Below are 10,853 nucleotides of genomic sequence, written 5' to 3'. Positions count from 1 at the left end.
CTCTCTCTCTCTCTCTCTCTCTCTCTCTCTCTCTCTTTTATTCTTTCTTTCTTTATTGGATTTAACTCAGGGGCACTTAACCACCATGCCACATCCCCAGCCCTTTTTATGTTTTATTTTTAGACAGTCTGCCAAGTTGCTGAAGCTTGCTTTGAACTTTTGATCCTCCTACCTCAGCCTCCAAATTTCTGGGATTACAGGTGTGCTCCACCACACTCAGGTATAAAGCCTTTCATGATGCTATAAAGTCCTGCCTCAAAAAACAATGGAGTGCTTTGGCATTCCAGAAGTGATGATGGGCTCGGTTAAGACAAAGTAAGGGAATCCTTAGAAGGTCAACACTGACGGGCATCAAGGGTACTGTCTGTGCAAAGCATCTACCTTTACCTCTGAGCAGTAACCCTTGCATACTTAGTCATTCCTTCAACAAGTGAGGATCCACCAGGATGGATGATGGCTGGAGATGATGGTGACCCAGTTCAGAACATGAAGTGGTTCCTGCATTTAGCAGGAAGAGATGATATTAAGAAGTAGAACATGCCAGGGAAGTAGACTATGCCAGTTTGTATAGCACCTTGTTGGCCACAGTAGAGTATGGGCTTTATTCTACAACAGGTAGCCACTGGTGAATTTTGAATAGAAATATCATATCAATTAATCAATTTTTTTAAAAAAAGATCACTCTGACTTATATATGGACAATAGACTACAGAAGAGTAAGATTGAGTGCAGGGGATGCTAAAATAGTATTAAAAGGGAGAGGCAATGGGTTTGAATGATATAGGTAGAGATGATGAAACATGATCTTGACAGGTATGAGCTTGGTACTGTAATGATTTACTATGAGGCTTAAAGAGATTAAAATAATATGCTCCTAATAGGTTGTTGAAGCTGGTGAAAAATCATTTTTCAGAGCCATTAACCACTGCACTACAATATTTAAAAGGAGTTTTAATGAGAAAAAAATGGTGATTTATTAGTTACCAAGACTCAAACTTCAGATACATAGATCATCCTTCATATTTAGAATGACATGTATTATATTGCAATTATTCAATTCTGAATTTGGCACAATAAGGTAATTAGCAGTATTAGCAACTGAGTGCAAAGGACTTTATTTACCAAGCATTTTCACTCCTATTACTCCAGTCAGTTTAATATAACTGCCATGGTTAGGTGATATCAAAGATAATCATGTGTAACAATGTTAAGATAACTGCTTAATATCTACTTAAATGGTTACATTTACAGCATCACTGAATGAATCTTTATGTTTCCCATTAGCCTGCTTTCTCATTTTAGGTAGATATTGTGTCTTCCTTGCTTTTTAAACATCAGTCCCAATGTGCATGAAAGGATCTCAATAAATACTGGTAGAATAAATTAAATTTCCACTTATGTGTCAACAGATTTTAGAATTAAGTGCTATGTTAGGAAAACAAAATTGAAAAAGACTCTTTTTAAACTTCTCCCATGGTTTTTAAGGAGAATAAAAGCAATTCACATGAGCCCCCCAAAGTATTTTTCTTTTAAGTATCTTAGAATTTTGAAGGTAGTATATACATTATGGCAATAGTCAGTATTTCATCTCTGGGGAAATAACAGATTTCAATTATTATGTTATGGCAAAACAGTGAAAACCATGGGTCCCATTAGATTAGTAAAATCCTTATAAGTCAATTAAAAAAAAAACATGTTTCCATTTTTGGGAAAAAAAACCCCAACAACTAAGCAGGATTGGTATGATATCATAGATGAAAAACTTTGGATTCCTCATACATAAACCCCAAACAGACTTTGCAAGTCATACTTACACTATTTCAGCATTTAATTTTTAAAATGCTACAAATTATTTAGAAATAATAATGCCAAGCATCAGAAGATTAAAATATTGAAATGAGTCAACTGTGTAATACCAAGAATGAGCGAGTCAGACCTTCATGCATCAATATGGGTGGATCTAAATAGAATGGGGGTGAAGGCAAGGTGCGGAAGAACATCTACAGCTTGGTGCCATTTATAGGCACTCTTAGGACGTAAATAACTGTATGACCTTTGGCTCATACACAAGTCACAGAAATATTAAAACACACTTAGGAAAGTCTCAGTATCTTTAACACTGTGAAACTTCTTAGAAAGAAGGGAAGGACAATAAAAGAAAGTAAGGAGCTGGGCATGGTAGCACACATCTGTAATCCTAGGGACTCGGAAGGCTGAGATAAGAGGATCTCAGGTTCAAGGCCATTCTGGGAAATTTAACAAGGCTGTAGCTATTCAGTAAGCATTTGTTTAATTCAGATGGCAAATATTTATTTTTAATATGTCATTCAATTTTTAATATGTTGCTTTGAAAATTTTCTTTCTTAAAAAAAGCAATAAAGAAATAAAAACAAAAAAAAAAACCATTTCTGTAGCCAGTTTAAGATTGTATATTGAGTGCTTCTAATAAAGACAAATTACATTAAAATATATTTCATGGCATGAGAAATCATTCATTTGTAATGTTTTTGTAATTTTATTCTGCTTTTATCATAAGGATTTCAAGTTTAAAGAAAAATGGAAATAAAGTGTCTGTTTGTAAAATGACCTTAAATGTTTCTTTATTTACTCATGAAATAATTGTCTATGTGACAAGTACAAATATAAGAATTTGCATTCTATGCATTTACTGCACATTCAGCAAATGCTCTCTAGTTTTTTCTTCCATAAATTCAAATAGAACTGCATGCCCCTAATGCATAAAATGGGCATGATCCCTGTAACTAACTCATAGGTCTGTTGGAAGGAATAAATGAATTAAATTATATAAAGAAAGTATGTAGGAACATGCTTGGTGTGTAGTAGGTGCTGAGGTGTGATTGGCTAGTGAAACATAGCAGAGATCTTTTCATTCTGAATTAGTTTAAACTCTATGAAGTGTTATCTTAATGATTAAGTCAGTTAGCTGTAGAATTAATAAATGTATTTCTCCCTTACCAAAATGAATTGATATTTACTTAAAGATTTTTTTTTAAATGGTACTAGGAATTGAACCCAGGGACACTGTACCATTGAGCTACATCTGCCTCTTCTCCCTCTCCTCCTTCCTTTTTATAAATTTTGAGACAGGGTCTCCTTAAGTTGCTGAAAGTCTTGCTCAATTGCCCAGGCTGGCCTCCAACTTGGAGTCCTTCTGTCTCAGCCTCCCACTAAGATTACCAAGGTGTGCCATTGTGCCTGGTTTATTTAAAGAATTTTTTTTTTTTTTTAAGAAACAAGTTAGCAAAGGTTATTTTTCACAGTTTTGGGTAACTCATTTGTAGAAGAGAAAGTAAGGTCTTACCTATTCAAGAAAGTGGTAAGATAGTCAAGTTTGTTATGTTGTGTCCTCAAAAGGTTGATAATATGTTCTGGCTTCTTTCTGTTAAAAAAAATAGAAAAAATATAGAAAGTTAATAATTTAATCCCCAATACACATGCAATGATTATATCCTATAACTCAATATAAAATTGAACTCCTTCAATTCAACTTTTTATATCAGATAAGTGTGAGACTACTAGATGGATTTTATTATGGTTCTTAATAGTCCTCGTATGTTGAGTATTTATAACTTGATAGGTACTATCTCAGATGCCTGAGATAAAGCACTGAAAATACAAACTGGTCCATGCTTTATTTCACCTTTAGCTTAACTTCAATGATGCTTCATGAGTACTAAATCCAAGGAAGAGTAGATTTCTAAATTGTTTTCAGCTAGCAAACAGCAGGCAATTGTACTCTCTCTGGAGATAATACATTTGTCTTGATAAATCTTTGTTTAATTTTATCTAGTAAATTTTAAAGGACTGAGGCCTTTAGCTCAGTCTGTATTGATGCTGTCCAGCACAGGGTGGAGAGAAATTATTCAACAACTTATTAAATTTTCTCTATTGAGTACTAAACTTATTTTGACATTCAGAATCCTAAAAGTCCTTTTGTATTAGTAAGTTCTCCTTAGAAATGCCACCTGGAGCCATACAGAATACTTCTTATTGAAGTGGTACCTAGAAATAAACAGAATTAACTAGAGGGCACTAGGCTTATTTTCTGTCTCATAAACCACTCAGGTTTAGTCATTATATCTGCAGGGAAGACCAGAAAGACGTATTAAAAAGCTGAGGCCCATTTTGAAGTCCGGCTCTTATACAATAGAGGTATCTAAATAAATCTGTGTATTTTGAGAGCCTTTAGGTCCCTGAATGGACTGTATTACATGCTCAAGGAAAATAAAGCACTGAGACTAAAACTGTGATAGCTACTAACTCTTCTTTGAGCCCAAGCAGGAAATGCAAACTTGGGAAGACAGATAAAGATGGCTCAGTTCTTCTCTATGACTCTTTAAAGAGTGATGTAAGCCTGGCATGGTGGTATACCTCTGTAATCACAGTGACTTAGGAAACTGAGGCAGGAGGATTGCAAGCTTGAGGCCATCCTCAGCAATTTAGTAAGACCCTATCTCAAATAAATAAATAAATAAATAAATAAATAAATAAAAAGGGCTAGGAATGGAGCTCAGTGGTAGAGTGCCTGTGGGGTTCCATCCCCAGTACCAAAACCAAAAAATAAACAAACAAACAAACAAACAAACAAAAAAACGCAATGAGAATAAAGGTATTTATTTAAAAGCAACAAATGTCGACTGGGCCAGGTTCTACATTAAGTGCTTTTACATGTATTGCTCATTTAATCTGTGAGCTTTCACATACAATGTGAAGCAACAAACGAGTCTATAAAGTTGGAAAGGTTTAACAGTTACATAAACATAAAGAAAATCCTGTAGGTAAGAAGACACATGGTAGAATTCTCCATTCCCTATAATAATTTGACTTATTTATTTATTTATTTATTTATTTATTTATTTTTGGTACTGGAGATTGAACTCGGGGGCACTTAGCTACTGAGCCACATCCCCAGCCCTATTTTGTATTTTGTTTAGAGACAGGGTATCACTGAGTTGCTAAGTGCCTTGCCATTGCTGAGGTGGCTTTAAACTCATGATCCTCCTGTCTCAGCCTCCTGAGCCCCTGGGATTACAGGCTTGTGCCACTGTGCCTGGCAATAGTTCGATAATTATTTTAGCAAGAAATGTTTGACTGCTGAAATCTTTGCATACAGTTTCTTTTCCCCTTTAATTCTCAATATTTCTTGATTTTGGGATATATACATGTAAGATTGTCACATAGAGTTTAAATAAACAATAATTTAGGGCCATTTAAAATATTTTAAGGATAGATAGTTTTTGCATTGGCTTTTTCTTGCTAAGATAGAGTTACCTGATAAGAACAATTTAGAAGAGGAAAATTTTATTTGGGCTCAGGGTTTTACAGGTTCAGTCCATGGACAACAGACTCCATTACTTAAGACTGAGGTGAGGAAGAAATGCATAACAGAATACCCTGGTGGAAGAAAGCCGCTCAGCTCAAGGCAAATGGGAAGCAGAGAAGGAGAGCAATTCCTGGAGCCAAAATATAATACCCAGAGCATGCCCCCAGTGATCACTTCCTCCAGTCAGGACACAAACCTCTACCACCAAGTACAGTAGACCTTTCAAATTATTAATCTATCAGCACAGGAACCTGTAATCTCAGTGACTTGGAAGGCTGAGACTGAAGGATTATAAATTTGAGGCAAGACTCAGCAATTTAACAGGATCCTCAGCAATTTAGTGAGATCCTGTTTTAAAACATAAATAAATAAAAAGGAGTGGGATTGTAGCTCAGTGGTAAAGTGTCCTTAGGTTTAATCCCCAGTACAAAAACAAAGAAAACAAACAATAAGAACAAGAAAAAAACTATCAAATATGTTAACCCACTGATGAGTTTGCAGCTCTCATAATCTAAAATCACTTCTATTCTGAATATTCTTGCATTGCCTAACATGACTTTTTTTGGAAGAAACCTCATATCTAAATCACAGCAGTTTTCATTACAAGAAAATTAAACTTTGTAGGTTGATTTTAGAACAAAAATAAAATGGTAAATCAGCATTGACCCTTTTTCAGATAGAGCCTTCGGATATTTAATAAATACTGAATCAAATACCATACTTTATTTTTTCTTTCTTTCTTTTCTTTCTTTCTTTCTTTTTTTTTTTTTTTTTTTTGTTGTTGTTTTGTTTAGTTTTTTTGATTTTTGTACCAGGGATTAAACCCAGGGGCACTTAACCACTGAGCCACATCTTCAGCACCGACCCTACCCACAATGTTTTTTTGTATTTTATTTAGAAAACAGGGTCTCACCGAGTTGCTTAGGGCCTCATTAAATTGCTGAGGCTGGCTTTGAACTCACGATTCTCCTGTCTCAGCCTTCCAAATTGCCGGGATTACAGGCACATGCCACCATGCCTGGATATTTTTTTCTTTAAATTCCATGTTTTCCTTAAATGCTTAAAAGATGGGCTAGGATTGTGGCTCAGAAGTAGAACACTTGCCTAGCACGTGTGGGGCCCTGGGTTCCATCCTCAGTACCACATAAAAATAAATGAATGGAATAAAGGTATTGTATCCCACTAAAAAAATTAATAAAAAATACTTAAAAGATTATATTTTTGTTATTTTCAAGCAAGTATACATGCATATGAATAAGTGGGCAATTATATGTTATAACTGTGTGCGTGTGTATATGTGACCCTAGTAAAAATAAGGAGAGAAAAATAAATTTTATGAAGTAGGGATCAGCAAAGTATGGCCCATGAACTAAATCCTTTATGTCATTGCCTATTTTTCTAAGCACAATGCTATTTGTCACAGAGCCCTGCCATTTATTTCGGTGTTGGTTAGAGCTGTTTTGATGTTATATTGCTAGAGCTGAGTATTTCTAACAGAGACGGCATGGCTGGAAAATCTCAAATAGTTACTATCCAGCCCTTTAATTAAACTTTGTCTAACATACCTGATATCAAAGATCATGTTCATTTGAGTAATTTTGAAAGCAATGAGTTTTTTGAAAATCCTGTCTTTTAGTCTTTTCAAAAATTAACTGATTAGTTATACAAGAATGGAAGTGATATTGCAGCTCTAAACACCTACCAGTCAATTTCACCTCACAGGAGCTGGAAAATTGCCGGATGCAGTGGTGCAAACCTGTAATCCCAGTGACTCAGGAGGCTGAGGCAAGATAATCCCAAGTTTGATGTCAGACTCAGCAAATTAGCCAGACCGTATCTCTAATTTTTAAAAAATTTAAAGGGCTGGTGATGTAGCTCAGTGATAGAGTACCCTTGGGTTCAATCTTCAGTACCACCCCCCTCACACACACACACAAAAGGGAAATTACTGGTCAAAGCATGTGATGATTATTAGAAGTCAGTACCCATTCATCATAAAAAATTGCCCTCCAGAATCTTGATTTTTATGGGGGTTTTGTTTGTTTGTTATAAAATGAAAATGACTACTTTTTTTCCCGCTAAACTTTATTTCCTGAGAAAGAGATAAATGCCATCTGGGATTCATTTTAAAAAGCAATTTACGAACAGTTCCATAAGTTACATAAAATTGAATAGTCATTTTAAATTATCATAATGCAGTTATTACATATCCAAAGGACTAAATCACTTTAACATAGCTTGTGTTATGAGTATTATTTGGCACAGTTTTAGTATTAGATACAATGTATAGAGTGGCCGCTACATCCCTAAAATAATATGAACAAATATTTATAGAGCTTTCATTGTGTGTGCCAATGTTTTTAGCACATACATATTAATTTATTTATTCCTCACTATCAGCCTCTATTATTATCCCTAGTTTACACATGAGAATACAGGCCAATATAAATGTGTCCATCCCAGCAACTACCAAGTATCCAAACCTTTTAACTATTTAGCACCTCTTAATAGATGCTGAAAATCTGTTTCAGGTCTTCAGCTCTGATTTAAGATACTTTCAAGATAAAGGCTTGGGGCTCCCCTGGGAAGCATTATTTCATCAATGGCAACTTTCAATCTACTAGAAATACTTACTAAGCACATTTATTATTCAGCCCTTTAGGCTTCTTGGACAAATTGAAATTTACTCAGCTGTGGTTCTGCCCTTTTCTCCATTATTGCTCTCAGGTGACTTATGCCACTTTGCAGAAACTCTGAGGGCTGGATATAAATACTGTAGAGAATCATGACTCTCTCAACTCCTGACAAAGTCAGTTGCTAAACACATTTAAGAGCTAGCCTGCCCAAGATAGAGAAGAGGATCTATATTGTGCATTGGCATCAAAAAGAAAGTGCAGCTGGACATGGTGATGCACACCTGTAATCCCAGCAACTCAGGAGGCAGAGGCAGGAGGATCACAAGTTGAAGGTTAGTGTGGGCGATTTAATGAGACCCTATCTCATAATAAGAAATAGAAAAGGCTGCTCAGTGGTAGAGCACCTCTGGGTTCAACCCCCAGTGTCTACCACACACACAGAGCAAAACAAAGAACTCAAAATAGATAAAACACCTACTCAGCTATAAACAAAATCACCTTCTATCAGATGATTGCTCAGATAAATGGATTGTGCTTTGCAATGCTCTGAGGCAGTGTATGTTTGGCTATGGGCGTATTTACATGTGAGTTATATGCCACCTAGAGCATCGAAGGGAGAATGATAAATTAGTACAGAGTTTCAGAATCTCATGAAAAAAAAAATAATGCCAAGATGCAGTTTTCTTAGCTGATGTCAGAAATCATATTTCATCAAATAGCTAAGTCACCAACATAAAATCTTCCCTGGATTGTTGAACCAAAGTACACTCTTCATTTGCCTTTGAAACACATTCTATTCATTTAATTTCATGTTTTGTTTTTTGGTTTTTGGTACTAGGGAGTGAACTCAGAGGCACTCAACCACTGAGCCACATCCCCAGCCCTATTTTTGTATTATATTTAGAGACAGGGTTTCACTGTGTTGTTTAGCAGCCTCACTTTTGCTGAGGCTGGCTTTGAATTTTCGATCCTCCTGTTTCAGCCTCTGGAGCCGCTGGGAATACAGGCATGCACTACTGTGCCTGGCTAATTTCATGTTTTGATACTTTGTCAGATAAATAAAACACTGAGTGTATGAAATTACTGGAATCCCTAATGATGTTTCTGGAACCTCAGCCTAACCGCAGAGAGGTGCTTTAGGCTATTGGATCAGCTGTCAAACATCCACCATTGTATGTATTTGACCCCCTTCTACCTCCTGTGATCATGTAATTAAGTACACTTGTCCAGCATAACCTGATTCCAGCTACTGAGAATTGCATTGCTAATACAATTGGGAAAATATCTATTATCATATTGGTCTTTAAGTAGAAGCACAGCTGCCTTACGTAGCCATTTAGCTTAACATGCTACCAAACCATTTCTATTCCCTAATATGTTTAGAATCAGTTCATTATCTACTTATTTGTGAGTAGAAAAAAAGTCCTGATGAACCAACCAGTTGCTGATGGTTGAACAGATTAGAGAATGGTCTTTCTTTCTTGGAGTTACTGTCAAAATTCCCTTTGGACCCGGGTTGGTCGTGCACACCTGTAATCCCAGTGACTCAGGAAGCTGAGGAAGGACGATTGCAAGTTCCAAGCCAGCCTTAGCAACTTAGTGAGGAGGGCCTAAGTATTTAGTGAGACTCTGTCTTAAAATAAAAAAGTAAAAGAGGGTTGGGGATGTAGCTTAGTGCTTAAGTGCTCCTGGGTTTAATCCCCTGTACAGAAAACAACAACAAAACAACAACTTCCTTTTTGGAGAACATTGTTTCTCTCAAAGGAAACTTATTTCAAATATACACTTGAAAGAATTAAGAACTTTTAACAAAATCTGTATTCAACTGATCAGAGAATCTAGGTAAGGTAGACCATAAGAATCATGCTCTTTCATCTCCAAACCCAATACACCAACACTGTTGTTGAGGAATAGCTAGCTGCATTAAGCTGACTTAGCAGAAATAATCTACTCTTGTCCAAAGCACCTCAACATAATCCAAGGCAGTAAAAATAGCATACCAATAAATGAAATATGAAGGATCAGATTAGTCAGAGAAGTCAGGCTTACAGCTCACAGGCCTTACATGACAAAGGTTTACGTCCTGTTCACACAAATTCTGATGGGAGCAGGGTGGGTCTCTAGGCCACCTCTGCTATGCAGTGCCCAAGCTCTCTGGGTACATTATTCTTATACCCCAACTTAAGGCCTTCAGGATTACAGAAGAAGAGGAAGAAGATATGTGGAGGGTTGCACTTGGGCTCTAAATGCCTTAATGAGAAAGTGACACACATCACTACCTCTTACTCCCCAGTGGACTCAATGTAGCTTTGCTTAAATGCTAGTGGTGGAGAAACGGGAGGGATAAATTGATATTGTGTGATCAGTACCTATCTCCATTGCAAGGGTAAAAGAAGCATGATGAGATTGGTACAGTAGTTACCTTAGATGCCTTCCTTGTTGAAAAGAAGTAATAATGTTCCATGATATCAGCCTTGAACTGATTTTGCTAAATTATTAGCATATGCTGACTCTGACAGTATATACACAAATGTAAATATTTTATTTTATAAATAAAATAGGAATCAGCACTGTGATAAAGAACTTTGGGCAGCAATGGGGCACATGTGTCACTGTTTTTGCTCATTTAAATATTATACTGCAGTTTCTGTTCAGAATCAGAATATATCTGAAAAAATATAACACTTCTTTGCTTGACAGAAAGCCATCTGTTCATTTGTTTTTAATTTCACACAAACACCAACCCTTTTATTTTTATTTATCTATTTATTTTTAAAGTGACATAAAATTGTATATATTTATCATATATGACATGATGACTGAAATATATATCCTGGTGGACCAGCTAGCCCAAGCTAATTAATATATATATA

General features: G+C 35.9%; 1 protein-coding gene across 34 annotated transcripts in view; it reads right to left on the bottom strand.

Moving 5' to 3' along the window:
* Nucleotides 1–10,853, bottom strand: part of Map2 (microtubule associated protein 2) — a 288,875-nt gene that overhangs the window by 104,170 nt on the left and 173,852 nt on the right. For 33 of the 34 annotated variants that reach the window (XM_048808433.1, XM_048808437.1, XM_048808436.1 and 30 more), the window contains one exon: nucleotides 3,323–3,400. The gene's annotated coding sequence lies outside the window, so the exon portion shown is untranslated. Of the gene's footprint in view, nucleotides 1–3,322; nucleotides 3,401–7,046; nucleotides 7,071–10,853 lie in introns of those variants that run through there. The other variant, XM_048808438.1, reaches the window with a different exon arrangement.

The sequence above is a fragment of the Marmota marmota genome, unplaced genomic scaffold (genome assembly GCF_001458135.2).
Source record: "Marmota marmota marmota unplaced genomic scaffold, marMar, whole genome shotgun sequence".
NCBI classification, from domain to species: domain Eukaryota; kingdom Metazoa; phylum Chordata; class Mammalia; order Rodentia; family Sciuridae; genus Marmota; species Marmota marmota.
Note: the sequence above shows the minus strand (reverse complement) of the source record. Positions and strands in the feature narration are given on the sequence as shown.